The 27,499-nt window shown below is 45.3% G+C and overlaps 1 long non-coding RNA gene across 1 annotated transcript in view; it reads right to left on the bottom strand.

Annotated features, from left to right (window-relative positions):
* LOC147113176 (uncharacterized) overlaps window positions 1-9,918 on the bottom strand; it is a 116,558-nt gene extending 106,640 nt beyond the window's left edge. Inside the window, exon 1 of the long non-coding RNA XR_015079632.1 lies at window positions 9,714-9,918. This is a non-coding gene — a long non-coding RNA (uncharacterized LOC147113176). The remainder of the gene's footprint in view (window positions 1-9,713) is intronic.
* Between the last annotated feature and the right edge of the window lie 17,581 nt (window positions 9,919-27,499).

A 27,499-nucleotide genomic window follows, 5' to 3' on the forward strand; every position in this document is an offset into this window, starting at 1 on the left:
AGGCACCCATCAAAAAAAAATGCAATTGTTATAGCAAATATAGTAAATTGCACTGTGGCAAAACAAATAAAAGGTCCAGTCTGTCATAAAGGACAGGTACCTACTGAGTGCAGCATCAACAAGTTCTTTGTGGGTAGAGGCGTGTGCCCAATTCTGTTGTAGGAATATTAACAAAACTCTCATGCGTCATAAAATGATTTTGCTGATGTCAGCATAAGAAGTTGAGGACAATTACTGCTCCCTATTTGACCAGAAGTCAATCCAGTCTCATGAGGTTAGGCACAGTAGCGCTGATTAGTTTGATCACAGCCCCAGAGCAGCTACGTATTTAAATGTCAAACAGATTTAGATGCCTCTAGGCATGTAAACAATGGGGAATTTCAAACTCTGTGCACCATCTGTGAGCACAACTTTCAGTAATGCTGACTACAAACAAGAATTAAACACAAGGAAACAAAACATTTCATTCACACAATTCTCTGGGGAAGGAAGCAGCTTCAGCCCCAAACAGATGTAAATGGCCTTTAAACTCCACCATGATTTGACTACCTTTGTAATCAGACCTGGGACAAGTGAAATATTCTCTTTAACTAGTCAGTGGTTCTCCTTAAACAAACCATTTTAAAATTCTACTTGAAAACCAATGCCCATGAGTATGCTGGGGATGCATTTCCTGCAGTACATTCCAACAGAGTTCCTCAGGCACTGGCCGAGTCAGTAAGCATCCAACATATACTTTTCAATTATCACAACTTGTATTAACTACAGACACAGCCAACAGCATAACCATCATAACCAGTGTATACAGCTGGGAACTGTTAAATGATAACCAATTGGAAAGTTAATGGCTCATACTAAAAGTACTGAGGGAGGGGCTGTCTTTCGGATGAGACATTAAACCGAGGCCCCATCTGCTCTCTCCTGGCACTATTTCGAAGAGCAGGGGAGGTTTTTTTGCCAATATTTATCCCTCAATCAATATCATTTAAAAAAATCATCTGGTCATTATCACATTGCGGTTTGTAGGAGCTTGCTGTGTGCAAATTGGCTATCGTGTTTCTTAAATTACAACAGTGGCTACACTTCAAAAAGTACTTCACTGGCTGTAAAGCGCTTTGAGATGTCCTGAGGTCATGAAAAGCGTTATATAAATGCAAGTCTTTCTTTCTCATACTCACTTATGATCTTCAGAATATAAGCCTTTTATGTTTCCTACATTACAAATGTGACTACACTTCAAAACTACCTCACTGGTTGTAAAACGCTGTATGTGATAGCTCTTCTCCCCCATTACCCCCACACACCTCCTGCCTAGAGGACAGAATGGGCTGGAGACACGGTTTCAGGCCTCCGACAGCCAGCTGCTGCGAGGTGTATGTGGATGGGATCAGGTGAAGTACTATATTCCTACTGTTAACAATGCTCCTTCAATGTAAAGCTTGCTTATGTTGTCCTTGGAGGGGAAAAGAGAACACTGCATCTACAGGAAACTTTGTGCTATCCGGCACCGACGGGACCGAGCTGTTGCCGTCCCATCAAAACTGCCGGACAAACCAGCGCTAATGTTGAAACATATGGAGATTTTGAGCTCCGTATCTGGCAACAAACCCCAACAGCTTCTAAACAGTCGGCCGTACCTTGCAAGCGTCTCTGTAGCTTAGCAACAGCTTCAGCGAGACCTTGCAGAGCCTGACTGGTGGGAAAAAAAGCAACGAAAAGAAAAAAAACCTAACGAAACGGCTCCTGATTTTTGCCGGTGGCTCGAGCATTCTGGACAGTTAACCTCCGGATAAACCAAAGTTTCCTGTATACTGATAACAGTCTGGGCTATATTCAGTATAAAATAAAAAAACACAACCACAAGTACCCAACAGAATTCAAGCCACATTCACATTGCAAACTTGGTGCAAATCATAATCTCATGCCAATAAAGCCAGCCACTTAAATTTAAATACACATGGTCTAGGAACATTATCTGCCAGGTATAGGGAGGGCAGGAGAAAATAAGATACCGTACATACAGAAAACAGAGCATCCTTCCAATAGGATTTTTGTTGCAGATACCTTAGACTGCAGCTTTAATGAGTCAGCCATCCCTTCCAACTGCATACACAGATCAGAGTAAACAACTGCATCCTTCACTGCTGTCACCACTTACTAACCAGCTGTAAACTCACAGATCACTTGCAGCTGTAATTGTAAATGGCGCTCATCTCCAGCTGCTTAAAGCCCGGCTTCTGATTGCTGGCACCATGCCGTATGCTCCGTTATACTTGACACTGAATTTAATTGAATTCCTCGCACTGGTTTTGACTCTAGGAATGACAATATTGGTACAGAATTCTTCATGCGGCTTTCACCCCAGGAATGCCACAACATTAGATGCGGACAGTCGTCTGCCAATAATGCAAAAACAAAACTGAAAGCTGCCCACTACATCTGGTGAGTTTTATGTTGTGTACCAGATTTACCAGAGTGACATTTTTTGCCACGATGAGTTTCCTCCAACAATCACCTAAATGGACAGAAGTCACTGATTGTCAAATACAAGAACTGCATCAATTTGTAAATGTCGCATGGTAAAGCACAAAGACATCAAAACCAGACAGTTAAATAAAAATTCATGTGCAAACGCACTTCTATTCGCTGCAATGTAAATATCTCACTTAGAGCAAGAATTCAACATTAGTGCTTGACCACTAGAGATAGGCGCACCAACGTCAGTGTTCTCGCTCAGGCCAACATCCCCAGCATCAAAGCTCTGACCACGCTCGATCAGCTCCAATGGACCGGCCTCATCATCCGCATGCCCGATACGAAACTCCCAAAACAAGCTCTCCACTTGGAGCTCTGACTCTGCAAGAGAGCCCCAGGTGGGCAGGGGAAATGCTTCAAGGACACCCTCAAAGCCTCCTTGAAAAAGTGCAACATCCTCACCGATACCTGGGAATCCCTGGGCCAAGACTGCACAATGTGGAGGAGAAGCATCCGGGAAAGCACCAAACACCACGAGTCTCTTCGCCGGGAGCAAGCGGAAGCCAAGCACAAACAGCGGAAGGAGCGCACATCAACCCAAGCACCCCACCCACCCGCCCCTTCAACCACCGTCTGCCCCACCTGTGACAGAGTCTGTAGGTCCCGCATTGGACTCATCAGTTACCCAAGAACGCATTTTTAGTGTGGAAGCAAGTCATCTTCGGTTCCGAGGGACCGCCTAAGATGATGTGCCCACAAACAGTGCATGCTCACGGTCCTGTGCTCCCACACACAGGAAGATTCCTCATGCTCACGGTCCTGTGCTCCCACACACAGGAAGATTCCCCATGCTCACGGTCCTGTGCTCCCACACACAGGAAGATTCCCCGTGCTCACGGTCCTGTGCTCCCACACACAGGAAGATTCCCCATGCTCACGGTCCTGTGCTCCCACACAGGAAGATTCCCCGTGCTCACGGTCCTGTGCTCCCCCACACAGGAAGATTCCCCGTGCTCACGGTCCTGTGCTCCCCCACACAGGAAGATTCCTCATGCTCACGGTCCTGTGCTCCCACACACAGGAAGATTCCCCGTGCTCACGGTCCTGTGCTCCCACACACAGGAAGATTCCCCATGCTCACGGTCCTGTGCTCCCACACAGGAAGATTCCCCGTGCTCACGGTCCTGTGCTCCCCCACACAGGAAGATTCCCCGTGTTCACGGTCCTGTGCTCCCACACAGGAAGATTCCCCGTGTTCACGGTCCTGTGCTCCCACACACAGGAAGATTCCCCGTGCTCACGGTCCTGTGCTCCCCCACACAGGAAGATTCCCCGTGTTCACGGTCCTGTGCTCCCACACAGGAAGATTCCCCGTGTTCACGGTCCTGTGCTCCCACACACAGGAAGATTCCCCGTGCTCACGGTCCTGTGCTCCCACACACAGGAAGATTCCCCGTGCTCACGGTCCTGTGCTCCCACACACAGGAAGATTCCCGTGCTCACGGTCCTGTGCTCCCACACACAGGAAGATTCCCGTGCTCACGGTCCTGTGCTCCCACACACAGGAAGATTCCCCCAGCAGTGGTTTGTAAAAATCTTGTGCACTTGTGTACATAGCAGGGACCATGTTAAATATTATGTTGTTAGACCAATAGTTTTGCAGTACAGGCCAGAGACTTGTCAGCTACTAATCCTGATGCCTAGTGGCTCTCTTACCTTAATTTTGTTCCCTTGACAATCTACAAGATCAATCTCACTTAAAGAAGCAATATGTTAGCTTCAGCAGTATTGTTTTGAATGGAGTTGGAACATACTGCACATTACTTTACTATAAAAGAAAATGCTGAAATGTGGTGGTTAGGGGGGGTGCGGCAGTCCTAACCAATTTCCAGCAATGTCATTGCAGATAGTAGACTCAATTGGCACTGCAGTGCAATAAGGTTTTATTTCCTTACTTGTTCCTAGGGACTGGCAAATGTACTGCAAATAAACTGAGAAAAATATTCATAAAAAACAGGACAGTATTGAGGTTAACAGCAAAATTACTTTTTATCTTTTAAAAAATTTTCTAAGACATCCCATAAGTCAGAGTGAAGAGAAATCTCTGCTGCTGGGCATCTGCCGATGGTGCAGTTAAGATGTCAGCAAGGATGGACACAAGATCAGAACTGGGCGACGCCATTCAATATTCCAATTTTACCTTCCCTCCTATAGGAGGGAGGTGGGGAGAACAATTGATCTGTTTTACACATGTGGGGCCAGAAACTTGGTTGGATGATTTCTAAACCAAGTCTGTACTTTATTAAGACAGAAGTGATCTTGCTTCCCTTGCAGGAGTGATAACCATTGTGCCTACTTCCTAACTTATAAATGGTACAAATGCAAATTGGTTTATTATGTTCCATTTCTGCCCTCCTGAACACAAGCTGCAATTTAATACGAATACAGTTTCAATGGGTGTCAGGAGCTCCCTGGTAATCAATCTCCATATGGGAGCCCAGGATGAGCGTCAGTGGGCTTTACATCTGTGGAGCCAATATAGCTGCACCCAATATAGCTGCACCCAACTCTGACTTCACCCAGCATCACACCCACACTACCAGCTGAGGGCAACAAACATTGATCAGAAGCAGAAACATTGTCCAGTGTGTTTTGATCCCTAGTCTAGAATTAACTAAGGCTAACTAACATTTCCACTGATGCTCAGAGTACAATTAGGCAGGTCATCAGGCACCTCCTGGCTCGATATCACAGCACATTTAGACACAGGGCACGATGGTTCTCAGCACTCTGTCATTAACGGATAGTGGGCATCAAACTCGGCTGGAAAATACCGAACAGCAGTTCTGCACAAAACAGAGTTCTGGATTGCTTCATCACCCTTAATCCATTTTGGGAAGCTTTCACTTTAACTGTGCAGAGTAGGGTCATGATTAGAACACTGTTCAGGGGCACAAAGCAACTCGCACCATTGTACACTGTAGATGTCTTTACATTATAGTACTGAGCAGAGCAGCAACTTTTGATGATCTCTGCCAGGGTATGATATGGGCTTGAAGGAGCAGCCAAGTACGAGGAAGTTGAATTAACATTTGCAGAGACCACCATTGACTCAGAACTGCTTGCTTCAGTATCAACTGTAAATTAATTCAGCTGTTAGTTGCAGAATTCTTGCAAAACTATATTCCCAGTGTCAACAGCACTTAATACAGTAAAAATCAAACTGTCAAAACAAAAGGATGTTATTCATAACTGTCTAACACTTCAAATTTAAAACTGGTTCTGATGGGGGAGACATCCTCAGATTTTGTCTTGTGAATCAAAATTCAGCTTAAAGGATGTAAAGACTGCAAGACACCCACACAGGATATTGCAGATTGCATACAAACATAAAACATTTGAAAGGATAAGAAGTTACATCTGAACAAAAATCAGTGCATACTGTCAACACACTTTATTTCAGCCTGAAACTTTCAGGTCTCCTGCCTTACACACCACGAACAGAAACATTCAGGGTGCATGCAGGCTGAAAATCTCGCAATTTGGAGTATTCCAACTTAAAATGTGCAAATGTTGACAGATGTATAGGAAAATTCTAAAATATTAAGAGTACCAGGAATTATTTAACTGGATTATTGTACGTTCACAGTAATCACATCCAGCAGAGAGTGATCTGAAAACCCAGGATGGGGCTCAGCCCCACAACCTTTTGACTGTGCTACGAACTGAACCAAGCTGATGACTTGAATCCCTCCTCCCATTCGATTTTTTCCGATGCTCTCATGCAAGCAGTAACTCTTATGGGGGCATTATTCAACAGCCCTCCACCCAAGTAGCCATTCTTCATTTGTGTGCCGAGATAGTGAATATTAATAAACTATTTGGCATGGGAGTGGGCACTCCACAGTAGAGCTGAATCCTGGCTCGTGTCTTGTCCTTCCCACACGCCCCCCACCCTGAAGACACTGAAACAACTTGAATCACACCTGCTGCCCTAGTTCAGATTGCTTAAACAGCAGACTAAACATTAAACCTAAGACACCAGATAGTGTGGATCAGCACATAACGAAATACGTATTTATACTGAAATATTAAAGTAGTACGTAGGAACACAGGGACAGGAGTAGGCCATTAAGCCCCTCGAGCCTGTTCCATCATTCAATTAGATCACAGCAGGCCTGTACCTCAACTCCATTTGCCCGCTGTTGCGCCATATCCTTTGACACCATTATCTAATAAAAATCTATTGATCAAGAAGGCAGCCCACCACCACCTTCGAGGGCAATGAGGGATGGGCAATAAATGCTGGCTTTGTCAGCGACACCCACATCCCATGAATGAATATTTTATAAAAATGTCATTGCCCTTTGTGAACAAACAGATCGTCAGCCAGTGGATTGGAGGCAGGACAGGACATACAGCAAACCGTCTATGGAGAGTGGAGGATACTTACATCATTTACATTTATCATTTCTCCAGCAAAATGCAGTGAGTGGAGGATAGTTGCAGGATACAAATAATGTGCATAAAGTCAATCCCTGTCACTCTCAGCAGTGCAGTCTCCAGGTGTGACTGATGGGGAATTGCCCAATCAGCTCCATTCTGGCCAGGACCTGACTTCACAACTAAAAGGCCTAGCTCTGATTTTAAGAATATGCCCACTTGTTCTCTATTCCCCCACCAGGAAATAGTTTCTCTGTATCTTTCCTATCAAACCCTTTGGTCATTTGAAACAACTCATTAAGATTATCCCATAACCTTCTAAACTCAGGGGAATACACGCCAAAGTTTGCGCAACCTGTGAATGAGTGCTGGGGCCTCAGCTATTTACAATCTACATCAATGACTTAGATGAAGGGACCGAGAGTAATGTATCCAAGTTTGCTGACGATACAAAGTAAGCTGTGGGAAAGTAAGCTGTGAGAAGGATGCGGAGGCTGCAAAGCGGTATAGACAGGTTAAGCGAGTAGGCAAGAACATGGCAGATGGAATATAATGCGGAGAAATGCAAAGTTGTCCACTCTGGTAGGAAAAATAGAAATGCAACTTATTTTTAAATGGCGAGAGACTGGGAAATGTTGGTATTCAGAGGGATCTGGGTTTAACGCAGAAAAGTGCATTTTGGTAGAGAGAAGATACAAGCTAAAGGGTACAATCCTAAAGGGGGTGCACGAACAGAGAGATCTGGGGGTATGTGTGCACAAATCGTTGAAGGTGGCAGGGCAGGTTGAGAAAGCGGTTAAAAATGCATACGGGATCCTGGGCTTCATAAATAGAGGCATCGAGTACAAAAGCAAAGAAGTTATGATGAATCTTTATAAAACTCTGGTTCGGCCTCAACTGGAGTATTGTGTTCAATTCTGGGCACCGCACTTCAGGAAGGATGTGAAGGCCTTAGAGAGGGTGCAGAAAAGATTTACGAGAATGATTCCAGGGATGAGGGACTTTGTTACGTGGATAAACTGGAGAAGCTGGGGTAGTTCTCCTTAGAGCAAAGAAGATCGAGAAGATTTGATAGAGGTGTTCAAAATCATGAGGGGTCTAGACAGAGCGAAACTGTTCCCATTGGCAGAAGGATCACGATCGAAAGGACACAGATTTAAGGTGATTGGCAATAGAACCAAAGGCAACATGACAAAACACTTTTACTCAGAAGTGGTTAGGATCTGGAATGCACTGCCTGAAAGGGTGGTGGAAGCAGATTCAATCCTGGCTTTCAAAAGGGAGTTGGATAAGTCCCTGAAGGGAAAAAATTAGCTGGGGGGTGGCGGGGGGAAGGGAGTGAGCTGGGGGGGGGGGGGGGGGGGGGGGGGGGAGAAGAGCGAGCCGGGGGGGGGGGGGGGAAAGAGGGGAGCGAGCCAGGGGGAGGGGGGGGAAAGAGGGGAGCGAGAGCGAGCCGGAGGGCGGGGGGGGAGGAGGGAGCTTGGGGGAGGGGGAGGGGGGAGTAAACAATGCATGCAGGGCAGAACTAGGCCAATATCCATTAATAATCACTATCCAAAAAAGAGCCACCAAATTTTGGAAACACCTAGAAATGAGCAACCCCCAATGCTATCATTACAAAGCCCTGAAATGCCAAGAGAGGACCATAAAGAAGAATACCCTCAGTCAACTAATCCTGGGACTCAGTGAAGTAACTAACACTACTAACAATAACCAGCCCCAGGACAGTGACAGCGTAACACAAAGAATTCGACCCAACACAATCGTCGCTAAGCAAAAGGAAAAATATCTGTCATATTGGGCAGAAACAAAAACCCAAAGCAAACTCAAATGCTACTTGGCCCTAAACAGACAATACAACATGGCTGATTACCTGACCATGGTAAAGGATAGCAAACTGAGAAAAACCTTGACAATGTACAGACTTAGTGAACATAGCCTGGCGATCGAAAAAGGTAGACACAGGCAGACCCGGCTACCAAGAGAGGACAGGATATGCTCTCACTGCAGTCAGGGAGAGGTGGAGACAGAGATGCACTTCCTCACAGCTTGTAGAAAATATCAGGGCATAAGGGAGAATTTCTACCCAAAATTCACAAAAATATGCCCGGAATTCAGAAATTTGAATGACGACCAAAAACTCCCATACCTATTCGGGGAAGAGAGAAATTTTGTAACCTTAGCGGCACACTACGTTACAGCTTGCCATAAACAGAGGGACAACCACTAAATATAAGAGTATATACAAATTATATGATGAATGTATATATTTATACTCAGGGATATATCTGTTTGTACACTGTATGGATAGATCTGTATTTTTGAGTACAACTATGAATGTTTTTCGATGCTTTGGCAACATAAGATGTACCTTGTTATGCCAATAAAGCGATTTGAATTGAATTGGGAGGAGGGCAGCTGGGGGGGGGGGGGGGGACTCACTCCACTGCCAGCTCACGGCATCCCCCTCGCCCTCAGCTTCAGCTCCAGCTCATTCCCCCCCTCAGCTCCAGCTCCCTTCCCTCAGCTCACTGCCTCCCCCCTCTCAACTCGAGCTCACTTATCTTCCGCCCCCCTCAGTTCGAGCTCCGATTCAAACCGTCTCTCTCCACCAACCACCACAGAACCATCCTCAGATCGGTTTCCAGGCCCCCCTCCCCCGTCCTATCATTTATACTCAACAAGTTAATAAGTTAGCGCACTCTGCGCTCAGTTACTAGTTAGTATCACTAGTTACTGAATTCGACTAGGGTCCGCCCTATGGCAGTTCGGTATGTTGTTGGCCTGTTTCTCACCTTGCTGCCGGCGCTGTCTGTGTGTGTCCCTGAGCGGAGCCACGGTCGCCTCCAGCCCCTCGCGCTCGCTCGCTCTCTCTCTCTCACTCACCGCCAGCCGCCATACCACCGCGGGGCACGCTGGGTATCCCCCGCACAGCCGCCTGACGTCACCCGAGAGCCGCACGCTGCGGAACCTACGTCACAAGGGGAATCCTTGGCTGGGGAGGGGGGGTTCCCGCCTGCATTGCATCGCCTCCCTTCAACACTGCCTTACCCCGCAGGCTCTTCAACTGTGGAAGCCTCAAACCCATATCCAATATTAAGAGGGGTGACGAGAAGGTTGGTCAAAGAAATGGATTTTAAGGAGGGTCTTAAAGGAAGAATCATAGAATGGTTGGTTACAGCACACAAGGAGGCTATTCACCCGTCCCGGCCCTCAGCTACTCCCACTCCCTGCAAATTTTTTCCCTTCAGGTACTTATCTAATTCCCTTTTGAAAGCCGTGATTGACTCTGCCTCCATCACCCTTTCAGGCAGTGCATTCCAGATCCTAACACTCGCTATGTAAAAAAGTTTTTCTTATGTAGCCTTTGGTTCTTTTGCCAATCACCTTAAATCTGTATCCTCTAATTCTCAACCCTTCTGCCAATGGGAACAGTTTCTCTTTATCTACTCTGTCCAGACCCCTCATGATTTTGAACACCTCTATCAAATCTCCTCTCAATCTTCTCTGCTCAAAGGAGAACTACCCCAGCTTCTCCAGTCTATCCACGTAACTATAATAATTGCACAATACTGCGGATGCTGGAAATCTGAAATAACAACAGAAAATGCTGGAAATACTCAGCAGGCGAGGCAGCATCCGTGGAGAGAGAAACAGAGTTAACATTTCAGGTCTGGGACCCTTCATCAGAACTGGAAAAAGCTGGAGATGTAACATATTAAGCAGGTGCAGAGACCGGGGCGGGGGTTAGGAGGGGAGGATGGAGTAGAAAGAACATCCTGTACTTTTGTAAGAGGCAGAAAAGATAAAATGTTGCAAATGGGAATGGCAAAAATCATACTGCATGAAAAATGGGGGCAGGGATGTTGTGTCTGTGTGTTGATAGAGACACTGAAGACAGAAGTTGGTTCATAGGTGTTTACTAAGCAAAGTCTGGAGGGGAACTAACGGATATAACACAATATACAGGCTTATATAGCCCGAGTGGCCATTACCGGCATTACAGCACACATGGGGCTCTTAAAGGCACATACATTACAATTCCTCCCCTTTTAGCTAACCAGTACATAATATTTTAAGTAATTATTAATTACATGTTATAAGAAAAATAATATACACATTGCTGCAGTTAATTAATTATAAGTCAGTCTCTCTGGGGGCTTCCTGACTCGGTCCGGATAACGCCTCGGTGGTGTAGTAGTTTCTGGTGGTGTAGTAGGTTCTTTTGGCAAGGCTGATTCGGCTTGAATGCCAGTGTCGGGTTCATCGGGTTCCAGTATCACCGGATCGGAGGTAGATATGGGTATCTCTACTTCATCGTTAGGCGTATAGAGTTGTGGTGTAGGTTGTCCCTTTTCGGATGACTCTATGATTTGGTCAGCATGGCGCCTTATTATGCTTTCTCCGATGTCCACGGTATACATCAGTGGTCCTAGTCGTGTGCAGATAGTTCCAGGCTGCCATTTCTCGGTACGGTAGTCCCGGGCCAAAACTTGTTGACCTATCTGGAAGGTTCTAGTTGGCCTTTCATTCATGCCTTGAAATTGCCGGTTCTCCACGTCCCTTCTGATGTTGGGCTTGATCAAATCCAGCCGGCATCTTAGGCTTCTATTGAAGAACATCATGGCGGGAGTTTGGTTGGTAACCATATGTGTTGCATTCCTGTATGCGAACAAGAAGTTATCCACCTTGTGCTGAAGTTTTATGTCTTCATTACCCATGGCCTTTATGGCCTTCTTGAAGGTCTGGACAAACCTTTCAGCCAATCCATTGGTGGCGGGATGGTATGGGGCGGATGTGTAGTGCTTAACCCCATTGTTTTTTAAGAACTTCCTGAATTCTTCGGACACAAATTGCGGTCCATTATCAGAACAGATCTGTTCCGGCAGCCCATTCCTGGCAAATATGGTCCTTAATACTGTGATGGTTTTTTCCGTGGTGGTGGAGGACATCTTTATTACCTCCGGCCACTTGGAGTGTGCATCAACCGCGATTAAGAACATTGAGTCCATAAATGGACCAGCAAAGTCGATGTGTACCCTTTGCCAGGGAGATGAGGGCCACTCCCATGGATGTAGAGGGGCTTGGGGTGGAGCGTTTTGGACCTTCTGGCATCCTAGGCAGCTCTTGGTCATTTCTTCTATGTCTCCATCGATACCTGGCCACCATACAAATGCTCTGGCTAGGTTCTTCATTTTCACTCCACCCAGATGCCCCTCGTGAAGCTCCTTTAGCACTTTATCCTGGAGTTTGGGTGGCATCACCACTCTGGATCCACACATCAAGGTTCCTCGGCATACCACAGAAACCCCACAGTGCAGATAGAGGCCATTTCGGCCCATCGAGTCTGCACCGACACATATCCCACCCAATTCCCGTAACCCCTACACCATCCCTGTCCAGTCTAATCCCATTTTCCAGCATTTGGTCCATAGCCTTGTATGCAATGGCATTTCAAGTGCTCATCCAAATGCTTCTTGAATGTTGTGAGGGTTCCTGCCTCCACCACCCTTTCAGGCATTGAGTTCCACATTCCAACCACCCTCTGGGTGAAAAAGTTCCTCCTCAAATCCCCTCTAAATCTCCTGCCCCTTGAAACTATGCCCCCTGGTTATTGACCCCTCTACTAAGGGGAAAAGTTCCTTTCTATCTACCCTATCTATGCCCCTCATAATTTTGTACATCTCAATCAGGTCCCCCCTCAGCCTTCTCTGCTCTAAGGAAAACAACCCCAGCCTGTCCAGTCTCTCTTCATAGCTGAAGCGCTCCAGCCCAGGTAACATCCCGGTGAATCTCCTCTGCACCCTCTCCAATGCAATCCCATCCTTCCTATAGTGTGGCGACCAGAACTGCACACAGTATTCCAGCTGTGGCCTAGCTAGCGTTTTGTACAGCTCCATCATAACCTCCCTGCTCTTATATTCTATGCCTCGGCTAATGAAGGCAAGTATCCCATATGCCTTTTTAACCACCTTATCTACCTGTCCTGCTGCCTTCAGGGGAATTTTTAATGGGGAACAAAGAAATGGCAGACCAACTAAATACATATTTTGGTTCTGTCTTCACAAAGGAAGACACAAATAACCTCCCAGAGATGCCGGGGAACATAGGGTCTGATGAAAGGGTGGAACTGAAAGAAATCAGTATTTGTAGGGAAATGGTGTTAGGAAAATTGATGGGACTGAAGGCTGATAAATCCCCAGGGCCTGATAATCTACATCCTAGGGTACTTAAGGAAGTGGCCCTATAAATAGTAGATGCATTGCTGGTCATCTTCCAGAACTCGATAGACTCTGGAATGGTACCCATGGATTGGCGGGTAGCTGATGTTACCCCACTATTCAAAAAAGGTGGTAGAGAAAAAGCAGGGAATTATAGACCGTTAAGCCTGACATCGGTAGTGGGGAAAATGCTAGAGTCCATTATAAAAGATGTAATAGCAGAACACTTGAAAAGCAGTGACAGGATCGGACAAAGTCAACATGGATTTACAAAACGTAAATCGTGCTTGACTAATCTACTGGAATGTTTTGAGGATGTAACTGGTAAAATAGATAAGGGAGAACTGGTGGATGTGGTGTATTTGGACTTTCAGAAGGCTTTCGATAAGGTCCCGCATAAGAGATTAGCGTGTAAAGTTAAGGCACATGGGATTGGGGAAAATGCTAGAGTCCATTATAAAAGATGTAATAGCAGAACACTTGAAAAGCAGTGACAGGATCGGACAAAGTCAACATGGATTTACAAAACGTAAATCGTGCTTGACTAATCTACTGGAATGTTTTGAGGATGTAACTGGTAAAATAGATAAGGGAGAACTGGTGGATGTGGTGTATTTGGACTTTCAGAAGGCTTTCGATAAGGTCCCGCATAAGAGATTAGCGTGTAAAGTTAAGGCACATGGGATTGGGGGCAAGGTATTGACTTGGATAGAGAACTGGTTGGCGGATAGAAAGCAAAGAGTTGGAATAAACGGTTCGTTTTCCGAGTGGCAGGCAGTGACTAGTGGGGTACCGCAAGGATTGGTCCTAGGACCCCAGCTGTTCACAATATATATGAATGATCTGGACGAGGGAATTGGATGTAATATCTCCAAATTTGCAGACGACACAAAGCTGGGTGGGAGGGTATGCTGTGAGGAGGATGTCGTGAAACTCCAGTACGATTTGGACAGGTTGGGTGATTGGGCAGAAACATGGCAAATGCACTATAATAATGTGGATAAATGTGAGGTTATCCACTTTGGTGGCAAAAACAGGAAGGCAGACGATTATTTGAATGGCAATAGATTGGGAGAAGGGGAAGTGCAAAGAGACCTGGGTGTCCTTGTGCACCAGTCGCTGAAGGTAAGCATGCAGGTGCAGCAGGCGGTTAAGAAGGCAAATGGTATGTTGGCCTTCATAGCAAGAGGGTTCGAGTACAGGAACAAGGATGTCTTGCTGCAGTTGTACAGGGCCTTGGTGAGACTGCACCTTGAGTATTGTGTGCAGTTTTGGTCGCCTTATCTGAGGAAGGACGTTCTTGCCATGGAAGGAGTGCAGCGAAGATTCACCAGGCTGATTCCTGGGATGGCAGGAATGACGTATGAGGAGAGATTGTGTCGATTGGGCTTATACTCACTGGAGTTTAGAAGATTGAGAGGGGATCTCATCGAAACCTATAAAATTCTGTCAGGCCTGGACAGACTAGATGCAGGAAGGATGTTTCCGATGGCCGGGAAGTCCAGAACCAGGGGTCATAGTCTAAGGATAAGGGGAAAGCCATTTAGGACTGAAATGAGGAGGAATTTCTTCACCCAGAGAGCGGTGAACCTGTGGAATTCTCTGCCACAGAGGGCGGTGGAGGCCAGTTCATTAAATATATTCAAGAAGGAGTTGGATATAATTCTTAAGGCTAAAGGGATCAAGGGATATGGGGAGAAGGCAGGGACAGGGTACTGAATTTGGATGATCAGCCATGATCTCATTGAATGGCGGAGCAGGCTCGAGGGGCCGAATGGCCTACTCCTGCTCCTATCTTCTATGTTTCAGGGATCTATGTACATGCATACCAAGGTCCCTCTGATCCTCTGTCCTTCCTAGGGTCCTACCATTCATTGTGTATTCCCTTGCCTTGTTAGTCCTCCCAAAATGCAGCAACTCACACTTTTCAGGGTTAAATTCCATTTGCCACTGTTCTGCCCATCTGACCAACCCGTCTATATCGTCCGGTAACCTGAGGCTTCCCTCCTCGCTATTTACCACTCCACCAATTTTCGTGTCATCTGCAAACTTACTGATCATACCTCCTACATTCATATCTAAATCATTAATGTACAATACAAACAGCAAAGGACCCAGTACCAATCCCTGCGGTACACCACTGGACACAGGCTTCCAGTCACAGAAACAACCTTCGACCATCACCCTCTGCCTCCTGCCACTAAGCCAATTTTGGATCCAATGTGCCAAGTTGCCCCGGATCCCATGGGCTCTTACCTTCTTGACCAGTCTACCATGCGGGACTTTGTCAAAAGCCTTACTGAAGTCCATGTAGACCACATCAACTGCACTACCCTCAGCCACACACCTAGTCACCCCCTCGAAAAATTCAATCAAATTGGTCAGACATGATCTCCCCCTGACAAAGCCATGCTGACTATCCTTGATTAATCCTTACCTCTCCAAGTGGAGACTAATTCTGTCCCTCAGAATTTTTCCAATAATTTCCCTACCACTGATGTTAGGCTCACTGGCCTGTAATTCCCTGGTTTATCCCTACTACCCTTCTTGAATAATGGTACTACGTTAGCTGTTCTCTAGTCCTCTGGCACATCCCCTGTGGCCAGAGAGGTTCTGAAAATATGTGTCAGAGCCCCTGCAATCTCCTCCCTTGCCTCACACAGCAGCCTGGGATACATCTCGTCTGGGCCTGGGGATTTATCCACTTTTAAGCCCGCTAAAACCACTAATACCTCCTCCCTCTCAATACTAATTTGTTCAAGTATATCACAATCCTCCTGCCTGATTTCCATGCCTTCTCCATAGTGAACACAGATGCAAAATATTCATTTAAAACCTCACCTACATCTTCTGGCTCTACACACAGATTGCCACTTTTGTCCCTAATGGGCCCTACTCTTTCCCTGGTTATCCTCTTGCCCTTAATATACTTAAGAAACATCTTGGGATTTTCCTTTATTTTGCCCGCCAGTGTTTTTTCATGCCCCCTCTTCGCACTCCTAATTTCTTTTTTAAGTACCCCCCTGCACTTTCTATACTCCTCTAGGGCTTCCACTGTTTTTAGTCCTTTGTATCTGCCAAAAGCCTCCCTTTTTTTCCTAATCCATTCTTGTATATCCCTTGACATCCAGGGTTCCCTGGGCTTGTTGGTCCCACCCTTGACCTTTACAGGAACATGTTGGCATTGCACTCTCTCTATTTCCTTTCTGAAAGACTCCCAGTGCTCTGATGTGGATTTTCCTACAAGTAGCTGATCCCAGTCCACTTTGGCCAGATCCTGCCTTATCATATTAAAATTGGCCTTCCCCCAATTTAGAACCTTTATTTCCAGTCCATCTTTGTCCTTTTCCGTGACTACCTTAAATCTCACCGAATTATGGTCACTGTCATCAAAATGCTCTCCTACTGACACTTCTACCACTTGCCTGGCTACATTCCCTAGAATTAGGTCCAGTACCGCCCCCTCTCTTGTAGGACTTTCTACATGGCTCAAAAAACTCTCCTGGATGCACTTTAAGAATTCTGCAGCCTCTAAGCCTTTCGCACTCTGACTATCCCAGTTAATATTGGGGAAGTTGAAATCCGCTACTATTATTACCCTATTATTTCTACACTTCTCTGAGATTTGCCTACATATCTGTTCCTCTATCTCCCCCTGACTGTTTGGGGGCCTATAGTACACTCCCAGCAAAGTGCTTGCCCCCTTTTTGTTTTTAAGTTCTACCCATGTGGCCTCATTAGAGGAACCTGCTAAGATATCATCCCTCCTTACAGCAGTAATTGACTCCTTAATTAACATTGCGACACCTCCCTCCTCTTTTACACCCCCCTCTGTCTCGCCTGAAGATTTTATACCCCGGAATATTGAGCTGCCAGTCCTGCCCCTCCCTCAACCATATCTCTGTGATAGCAACAATTACATACTCCCATGTGTTCATCAACACCTTCAATTCATCTGCCTTACTCGCAAGGCCCTTGCATTAAAATAAATGCCATCCAGCCTTGCCATACTCCCTTGTGCCGTTACATGTGTGCTCTGCCTTCCAGGCTGACTTATTTTTTCCTCTACATTTGGCTGTGCATCACCCCCTACTATATTCAATTCAATTCAATTCAATTCAAATCGCTTTATTGGCATGACAAGGTACATCTTATGTTGCCAAAGCATCGAAAAACATTCATGGTTGTACACAAAAATACAGATCTATCCATACAGTGTATAAACAGATATATCCCTGAGTGTATAAATATACATTCATATAATTTGTATATACTCTTTTCTTATATTTAGTGGTTGTCCCTCTGTTTATGGCAAGCTGTAACGTAGTGTGCCGCTAAGGCTACACAATTTCTCTCTTCCCCTAGTAGGTATGGGAGTTTTTGGTCATCATACAAATTTCTGAATTCCGGGCATATTTTTGTGAATTTTGGGTAGAAATTCTCCCTTATGCCCTGATATTTTCTACAAGCTGTGAGGAAGTGCATCTCTGTCTCCACCTCTCCCTGACTGCAGTGAGAGCATATCCTGTCCTCTCTTGGTAGCCGGGTCTGCCTGTGTCTACCTTTTTCGATCGCCAGGCTATGTTCACTAAGTCTGTACATTGTCAAGGTTTTTCTCAGTTTGCTATCCTTTACCATGGTCAGGTAATCAGCCATGTTGTATTGTCTGTTTAGGGCCAAGTAGCAATTGAGTTTGCTTTGGGTTTTTGTTGTTTCTGTCCAATATGACAGATATTTTTCCTTTTGCTTAGCGACGATTGTGTTGGGTCGAATTCTTTGTGTTACGCTGTCACTGTCCTGGGGCTGGTTATTGTTAGTAGTGTTAGTAGTTACTTCACTGAGTCCCAGGACTAGTTGACTGAGGGTATTCTTCTTTATGGTCCTCTCTTGGCATTTCAGGGCTTCGTAATGATAGCATTGGGGGTTGCTCATTTCTAGGTGTTTCCAAAATTTGGTGGCTCTTTTTTGGATAGTGATTATTAATGGGTATTGGCCTAGTTCTGCCCTGCATGCATTGTTTACGGTTTTCCTTTGAGTCCGGAGGATACTTTTACAGAATTCTGCATGTGGGATCTCAATTGGGTGTTTGTCCCATTTTGCAAATTCTTGTTGTGTTAGCGGTCCCCACACCTCACTGCCATAGAGTGCAATTGGTTCAATTACTGATTTAAAAATTTTGAGCCAAATGCTAATTGGGATTTCTATTTGGATTGATTTTTTAATGACATAGAAAGCCCTTCTTGCTTTCTCTTTCAGTTCATTCACAGCCAGATGAAAATTTCCCGTAGAACTGATTTTTAAGTCCAAGTATGTGTAGTTAGTGGTTTGTTCAATTTTGGTTGTTCCTAGTGTGAAATTTATTTTGGGTCCCTGATGTCTGGATCTTTGCTGGAACACAAGGACTTTGGTTTTTTGGGGATTTATTGTCAGGGCCCAGGTCTGGCAGAACGACTCCAGCAGATCCAGGTTCTGCTGTAGACCCTCCTTAGTTGGTGACAGCAGAACCAGGTCATCTGCATAGAGGAGGAATTTAACCTTGGATTCATATAGGGTGAGGCCGGGTGCTGTAGATTGTTCAAGTAGTTTTGCCAATTCATTTATGTAAATATTAAAGTGTCGGTGAGATGGGCGAGCCCTGCGTCACCCCCCGCCCCTGTGGGAAGTATTTTGTTTGTTTGTCTCCAATTTTAACTGCACATTTGTTGTTTGTATACATTGATTTAATTACATCATATGTTTTTCCCCCTACCCCGCTTTCGATAAGTTTCAGGAATAAACCGTCGTGCCAGATGGAATCGAAAGCCTTCTGGAAATCTATAAAGCATGCGTAGATTTTGCTTTTGTTTTGATGAACGTGTTTGTCAATTAGGGTCTGTAGGTTGAAGATATGATCTGATGTTCTATTGTTTGGCAGGAATCCAATTTGGCTTTTACTCAAGACATTGTGCTCCTCAAGGAAGTTTATAAGTCTTTTGTTTATGATACTACAGAATACCTTCCCCAGGTTACTGTTTACACAGATGCCTCGATAGTTATTTGGGTCGACTTTGTCCCCACTTTTGTATATGGGCATTATGAGTCCTTTGTTCCAGATATCAGGGAAGTAACCGACACTCAGAACCAAGTTGAAGAGTTTTAGGATAGCCAGTTTAATTTAATCTTCTGTGTGTTTAAACATCTCGCTTAGTATGCCGTCTGCACCGCAAACTTTTCCTGGTCGCAGGTCCTTGAGTTTTTCAACTAGTTCTTTTTCTGTTATTATGGAGTCTAGCGGGTTTTGGTTATCTTTTATGGCCATTTCGAGCTTTTCCAGTTTTTTGCATATTTGGTGTTGCTCTGGGCTTAGTGTGTTTTTCTGGTATAATTTTTCAAAGTGGTTTTCCCATGTGTCTCCATTTTGAATGGCCAATTCGTCGTGTTGTTTTTTGTGTAATGTATTCCAGTTGTCCCAGAAACAATTGGAATCAATGGATTCCTCAATGGAGCTGAGTGTATTCTTAATATACTGCTCTTCTTTGGTTTTGAGTGTGTTTCTGTATTGTGTTAGTGTCTGACAATAAGTAAGGCGTAATTCCTCGTTTTCTGGCTGTCTGTGTTTTTGGTTTGATATTTTTCTAAGTTTTTTCCTCATGTTATGGCAATCTGAGTCAAACCATTTTTCATAGTTTTTTGTTTTGGGTTCTTGCGAGCTTTCAAGTTTGACCTTGTTGCCAAATTATCAAAAATATTGTTTAGGTTATTCACTGCCCGGTTTACGCCTTCTTTATTGTGAGTGTATATGTTATCCAGAAAGGTGTCCAATAGAGCTTGAGTTGATTCATTGCTAATTGCTTTCTGGTATTTTTCCGTGCTGTTTTTGGCCCATCTGTACGACTTTTTGGTGTTGTACAGCTTACTGGGTTGTGTTTCTGTGTTGGTTGTTTCTGTCTTTTTAAGATACATAGTAATTTGACTGTGGTCTGACAGTGTTGTTTGTGGTTTGACTGAATGCTCTGAAAGAGGGGGTCCAAATCCGTAATCATATAGTCTCCGGTGCTACAGCCAAGAGGTGAGCAATAGGTCGATCTTCCTAGGAGGTCTCCCATGAACCTACCATTGACATTGTACAGACCCAGGCTTCGACAGAGCTGCAGGAGCTGTTTTCCGTTGGTATTTGTCTGCTTGTCGCAGTTATGCCTGTATGGATGGGAAGGGATATCGAAGTGGTTATTCCTGAATATGTAATTGTTTCCCTGATTATTGGTGAAGTCTGGTTCTTCGCCAGTTCTTGAATTGAGGTCACCACAGATCAACACGTTCCCCTGGGCCTGGAATTGGATAATCTCCCTCTCAATGTTGGAGAAGGTGTCCTCTTTAAAGTACGGGGATTCCATTGGGGGGATATAGAGTGCGCAAATGAAAACATCTTGGGTGTTAGAGATAATCCCCCTCTCAATTTTGAGCCACATGTGGTTTTCGCCCTTTTTTATAAATTTGATGCAATTCTTAAGCTCTGTTTTAAACCAAATCAGTATGCCTCCGGAGTCTCTGCCTTGGGTTACTCCTGGCAATTTATTGGAGGGGACCACCAGCTCTGTGTACCCTTGGGGACGGCCAGTGTGTCCTTCTCCTCTGTACCAAGTTTCCTGTAAAATGATAATATCCAGATCTTTAGTTTCATCTATGAACTCTGGGGTCCTACTCTTCACGTCGAGCACCGAAGAGCGTAGACCTTGGATATTCCAGGTCAAAATATATAAGGATTTCATGTTAAGTTTGATCTTTTACTATGATAGGTTAAAGAATGATATGTGTTTGTCATGTCTAAATGGGGAAAAAAAGATCATCTCAATTGTCTAGAAATGCTAATACTACTTGGTTACAATTCATTCTAGTAATTAGTCCTTGATTTTTTTTTTTCATTTTCTGATCCATAAGGCGGAAGTAGATGCTGCTGCATGTCTGCTTAGTGTCTCTATAGCTCCACTCCACATCCCATCCCCCTGCCAAGTTAGTTTAAACCGCTCCCCCCACCCCCAGCGGTACTAGCAAACCTCCCCCCAAGGATGTTGGTCCCGTTCCAGTTCAGGTGCAACCCGTCCGATTTGTTCAGGTCCCACCTTCCCCAGAAGCTGACCCAGTGATCCAAGAAACTAAAGCCCTCCCTCCTGCACCAACTCTTTAGTCACGCATTCATCTGTTCTATCCCCCGATTCCTATACTCACTAGCACGTGGCACCAGGAGTAATCCAGAGATTACAACCTTTGAGGTCCTGCTTTTTACTCTGCTACCTAGCTCCCTAAATTCTTGTTGCAGGACCTCATCCCTCTTTCTACCCATGTCATTGGTACCAATGTGAACCATGACCCCTGACTGTTCGCCCTCCCCCTTCAGAATGCCCTGCAGCTGTTCAGTGACATCCTTGACCCTGGCACCAGGGAGGCAACAAACCATCCTGGAGTCACGTCTGCGGCCACAGAAATGTCTATCTGTTCCCCTTACGATACAATCCCCTATCACTATTGCTCTCCCATTCTTTTTCCTCCCCTCCTGTGCAGCTGAGCCACTCATAGTGCCACAGACTTGGCTCTTGCTGCATTCCCCTGAGAAACCATCTCCCCCAGCAGTATCCAAAACGGAAAATCTGTTGGAGAGAGAGATGGACCCAGGGGACTCCTGCACTACCTTCCTAGTTCTTTTACTCTTTCTGGCGGCCACCCATTTCCTGTCTGCCTGTGCACTCTTTACCTGCGGTGTGACCACCTCTTTAAACGTGCTATCCACGAAGATCTCAGCTTTGCGGATGCTCCACAGTGACTCCAGCTGCAGCTCCAGCTCCGAAACGTGGATTTCGAGTAGCTGCAGCTGGAGACACTTCCTGCACATGTGTTCACCCTGGACACCTAAAGTGTCCCTGACTTCCCACATAGCACAGGAGGAGCACTCCACGCAGCCAAGCTGCCCTGCCATGTCCTACCCCTAATTTACTCCCTTTACTTCCTTTAAATTAAAGAATATTAAATACACTAGGGACCTTAGTTCCCTTTAACACTACTTACTCTAAACTAGAGACCTTACTTTTACTTTAACGACTGGAATGTAGAAATACCACTGGTTCTCTGTCCCCTCTTATGCAGCTTTTTAGCTCCTGCTCTCCTGGAAGCTGAAAAAGGGACACCTCCCTCCCCGAACGCCCTCACTCACCAAACTCGCAGCTTAACACTCTGTTCCGATCTGCACTCCGTAGATGTAGATCAGCAAGGACAGGGATGAAGGGTGAGCAGGACAGCATGGGATAGGATACAGGCAGCACAGTTTTGGATGAGCTGAAATTTATGGAGGATGGGTGGACTGCCAGACAAGTATTGGAATAGTCTTGCTTGTAGGTGACAAAAGCCTTGCTGGAGGAGGATTTCAGCAGCAGATGGTGTGAGGTAGGGGTGGAGATTGGGTGATATTACGGCAGTGGAAGTAGGCAGTCTTGTTATGGAGGAGATATAGCAACAGAAGCTCAGCTCATGGTCAAATAAGGCAGACAGAGATTGCAAACAGTCATCGAGTCATAACTGTGGTGTATGTGCCTTTAAGAGCAATTATGGTGTATGTGCCTTTAAGAGCCCCAGGTGTGCGTAATGCCGGTAATTGCCACTTGGGCTATATAAGCCTGTGTATTGTGTATATCCTTTAGAAACCCCCCCCCAGACTTGCTTAGTAAATACCTATGAACCAACTCCTGTCTTCAGTGTCTTTATCTACACACGGACACTACAGTGGCGACGAAGTGGAAACGGACTTACCTGCAATTCGGCAGCACCTCAAGGACATCGATTCCTCCAGCGTCCAGAAGACTCAAGGAAGTAAGAGAAACTGTGGTTTCACCAGCTGGCCAAGCTGGTGACAGGTACTGCGCTAATCCTTCCTGGGCGTCAGGCTGGAGCTCCAGCGGCGGGCTCTACAGCTGAGACAGGCAGCGAAATCGGAGGCAAGCAATAACGGACTGGGAGGGTGCACTCGAGAGACGGCCGGCACGGCAAGCAGGTCAGCGTTTAGACCTCCGTCGGGAACGAGTCTCCAACAGTGAATAAACGGAAACCACAGTAAAACAGCGTTGTTATCAGTAGCAGCGGCGGGAAAGCGCGGGAAGCGCCATATCGTTGCTACAGAGAAAAAAAAAGCGCGGGAAGCGCCATATCTTTTCTGAAATGCCTAAATCTGGTAATATTGAGGCTTTTGATGGCGAAATAGAAGATTCGACCACATACGTGGAAAGAGTAGAGGTTTATTGCACTGCAAATGGAATAGCAGATGAAAAAAAAGCTTCAGTACTTCTGAACTTAATGGGCGCGAAGACATACGGGCTGTTACGAAATTTAATCACTCCAGCCAAACCAAAGGACAAGACTTTTAAAGAAATTGTTGATACCCTGCAGGAGCATTTAAACCCAACACCGCTGCTGATAGCGGAACGATTCAAGTTCTTCAAGAGAAATCAACACAAGAATGAAAGTAACGCTGATTACCTAACCGAATTAAGAAAGCTATCAAAGTACTGCCAATTCAGAGCAGGACTATCGGATTATCTTCGAGACAAATTTGTTTGCGGTCTCTTAAGTGAAGGAACACAAAAAAGACTACTTTCTGAAAAAGATTTAACATTGGACAAAGCTTTCAGTATGGCTGTATCATACGAAGCAGCAGCAAAAGGAGCTGCAGAGATACAACAAGAGACACAGGACTTCGGCACCCATAAAATGACACAGGAGTTCGAAAGATGTTATCGCTGCGGCAGATCCACCCATAACTAGAGGGACTGCTGGTTCAAGGGCAAAGCATGCAGGCAATGTGGTAAGATTGGACACATTGCACGGGTATGCCAATCTGGACAAAATAAATCCACTGACAGGAAACAAAAAATCAATAAAGAAAAGTACAGGAAGGTACAAATGATGACGGACAATAGCTCTGAAGACCAGAATAGCGATAGCGACTCCGGAAACAAGAGACTAAGCTGTCTCAAATTACATAATGTACTTGCCAAAGAGGATTACCAAACCATTTGGGTTACCCTCACAATAGCAGGGTCCCCAGTTAAAATGGAGCTAGATACAGGATCAGCTCTAACCGTAATAAATCGACGAGATTACGAGAGGCTATTTTCGCATATACCTCTAAAAGACACATCCATTATCTTAAAAACATATACGGGGCAGAAAGTCTACCCCAAAGGAAAAATAAGGGTGCCTGTGGTATACAACGAAAAAGAAATACAAAAGTTGTATTTATACATTCTACAAGATGGTGGTCCACCATTGTTGGGACGTGAATGGATAAGGAAGATACGTTTAGACTGGCACTCCATTCAGGCACTGACGGTGACCAGTAAGGAAAAAAACAATGATGACATCATACCTGAACGATTAAAAGACATCTTGGCCAACGCCAAAGAAGTGTTTCAAGAGAAACTAGGAACCTTGAAAGGCATCACCGCCTCAATAAAAGTAGAAGATACAGCAATTCCAAAAATTTTTAAGGCAAGACCGGTGCCATACACGATACGTCCGGCAGTCGAGGCAGAGCTGGAGAATTTGGAAAAGGCAGGCGTATTATCCAAAATAGATTGGAGCGAATGGGCAACACCCATCGTTCCAGTTATGAAAAAAACATTGAAAAATAACTCTGAGGAACAGGAAAAAATTCGCATCTGTGGGGACTTTAAGGTGACTGTAAACCCGGTCCTTCACACGGTACAATATCCTCTTCCGAGGATAGAAGATATTTTCGCCTCACTATCCGGAGGAAAACGTTTCACCAAAATTGACTTGGCACAGGCATATCTACAGATGGAGGTTGAGGAGACCTCTAAAAAGTATCTCACAATAAACACACACAAAGGCCTGTACCAGTACAATCGACTGGTTTTTGGAATAGCATCAGCTCCAGCTATCTGGCAAAGAGCTATGGAGCAAGTCCTGCAAGGGATTCCGGGGACTCAATGCTACCTAGACGACATCCTTATAACAGGAGAAAACGACAACGAGCACCTTGCCAATTTGGAGCAGGTGCTCACTAGGCTGAAAGAACGGGGCCTACGAGCAAATCGCCCCAAGTGCGAATTTTTCCAAAATCAGATATCATATTGTGGCCACATAATTAATAAGGAAGGGTTGCATAAGTCACCTGAAAAAATTGAAGCAGTTATAAAAGCCCCAGCACCTGAAAATGTTTCACAATTAAGGTCATTCCTGGGATTAATAAATTACTATCATAAATTTTTACCGAACTTATCAACTATTCTACACCCTCTTAATGATCTTCTACAGACAGGAGTGATTTGGAAATGGAACGAAGACTGTAAACGTGCCTTCCATAAATGTAAAGACTTAATCACATCCGAGAAAGTTTTGGCTCATTACAACCCATCACTACCAATCAGACTGGCGTGCGATGCATCCCCTTACGGCATAGGAGCGGTATTGTCCCATAAATTCCCTGATGGCTCGGAACGGCCGATAGCTTTTGAGTCACGCTCATTGAACTCAGCTGAGCGTAACTATGCCCAGATAGACAGGGAAGCACTCAGCCTGGTATGGGGAGTGAAGAAATTCAACCATTACCTACACGGACAAAAATTTACCTTGCTGACTGAACATCAACCCCTCATCTCCATATTCAACCCTAAAAAAGGTGTCCCCATTATGACGGCACAAAGACTGCAGAGGTGGTCCCTTTTTCTAGGGGTACACCAATACAACATTGAATACAAAGGGTCAAAACAGCATGGGAATGCTGACGGTTTATCGCGCCTACCGTTGCCAACGATAGAAGAGGCACCTACAGTAGACCCAGTAGAGATATTCCACTCTACCATAGTGGAATGTCTACCGGTGACAAATTCTGCCATTGAAAGGGAGACAAGAAATGACCCTACTCTCTCACGGGTCTACGATTTAACAGTGAAGGGATGGCCAGCACATGGCAAACCACTGTTGCCAGCATTCTCGCAAAGAAGAGAACAGCTGTCAGTGTGCCGAGGAACCTTGATGTGTGGATCCAGAGTGGTGATTCCACCCAAACTCCAGGATAAAGTGCTAAAGGAGCTTCACGAGGGGCATCTGGGTGGAGTGAAAATGAAGAACCTAGCTAGGGCGTTTGTATGGTGGCCAGGTATCGATGGAGACATCGAAGACATGACCAAGAGCTGCCTAGGATGCCAGAAGGTCCAAAATGCTCCGCCACAGGCCCCTCTACATCCATGGGAGTGGCCCTCATCTCCCTGGCAAAGGGTGCACATCGACTTTGCTGGTCCATTTATGGACTCAATGTTCTTAATCGCAGTTGATGCACACTCCAAGTGGCCGGAGGTAATAAAGATGTCCTCCACCACCACGGAAAAAACCATCACAGTATTAAGGACCATATTTGCCAGGAATGGGCTGCCGGAACAGATATGTTCTGATAATGGACCGCAATTTGTGTCCGAAGAATTCAGAAAGTTCTTAAAGAACAATGGGGTAAAGCACTACACATCCGTCCCATACGATCCCGCCACCAATGGATTGGCTGAAAGGTTTGTCCAGACCTTCAAGAAAGCCATCAAGGCCATGGGTAATGAAGACATAAAACTTCAGCACAAGGTGGATAACTTCTTATTTGCATATAGGAATGCAACGCATATGGTTACTAACCAAACTCCCGCCATGATGTTCTACAATAGAAACCTAAGATGCCGGCTGGATTTGGTCAAGCCCAACATCCGAAGGGACGTGGAGAACCGGCAGTTTCAGGGCATGAATGAAAAGCCAACTAGGGCCTTCCAGATAGGCCAACCGGTTTTGGCCCGGGACTATCGTACCGAGAAATGGCAGCCTGGAACTATCTGCACACGACTAGGACCACTGATGTATACCGTGGACATCGGAGACAGCATAATAAGGCGCCATGCTGACCAAATCATCAAGTCATCCGAAAAGGGACAACCTACACCACCACTCTATACATCTAACGATGAAGTAGAGATACCCATATCTACCTCCGATCCGGTGATACTGGAGCCCGATGAACCCGACACTGGCCTTCAAGCCGAATCAGCCTTGCCAGAAGAAACTACTACACCACCAGAAACTACTACACCCCCGAGGCGTTATCCGGACTGAGTCAGGAAGCCTCCTGAGAGACTAACTTATAATTAATTAATACAGCAATGTATATTATTTTGCATATAACATGTAATTAATAATTACTTAAAATATGATGTACTAGTTAGCTAGAAGGGGAGGAATTGTGGTGTATGTGCCTTTAAGAGCAATTATGGTGTATGTGCCTTTAAGAGCCCCAGGTGTGCGTAATGCCGGTAATTGCCACTTGGGCTATATAAGCCTGT

This window comes from Somniosus microcephalus, chromosome 9 (genome assembly GCF_052327205.1).
Source record: "Somniosus microcephalus isolate GS21.2 chromosome 9, FLI_Smic_1.0, whole genome shotgun sequence".
NCBI lineage: Eukaryota > Metazoa > Chordata > Chondrichthyes > Squaliformes > Somniosidae > Somniosus > Somniosus microcephalus.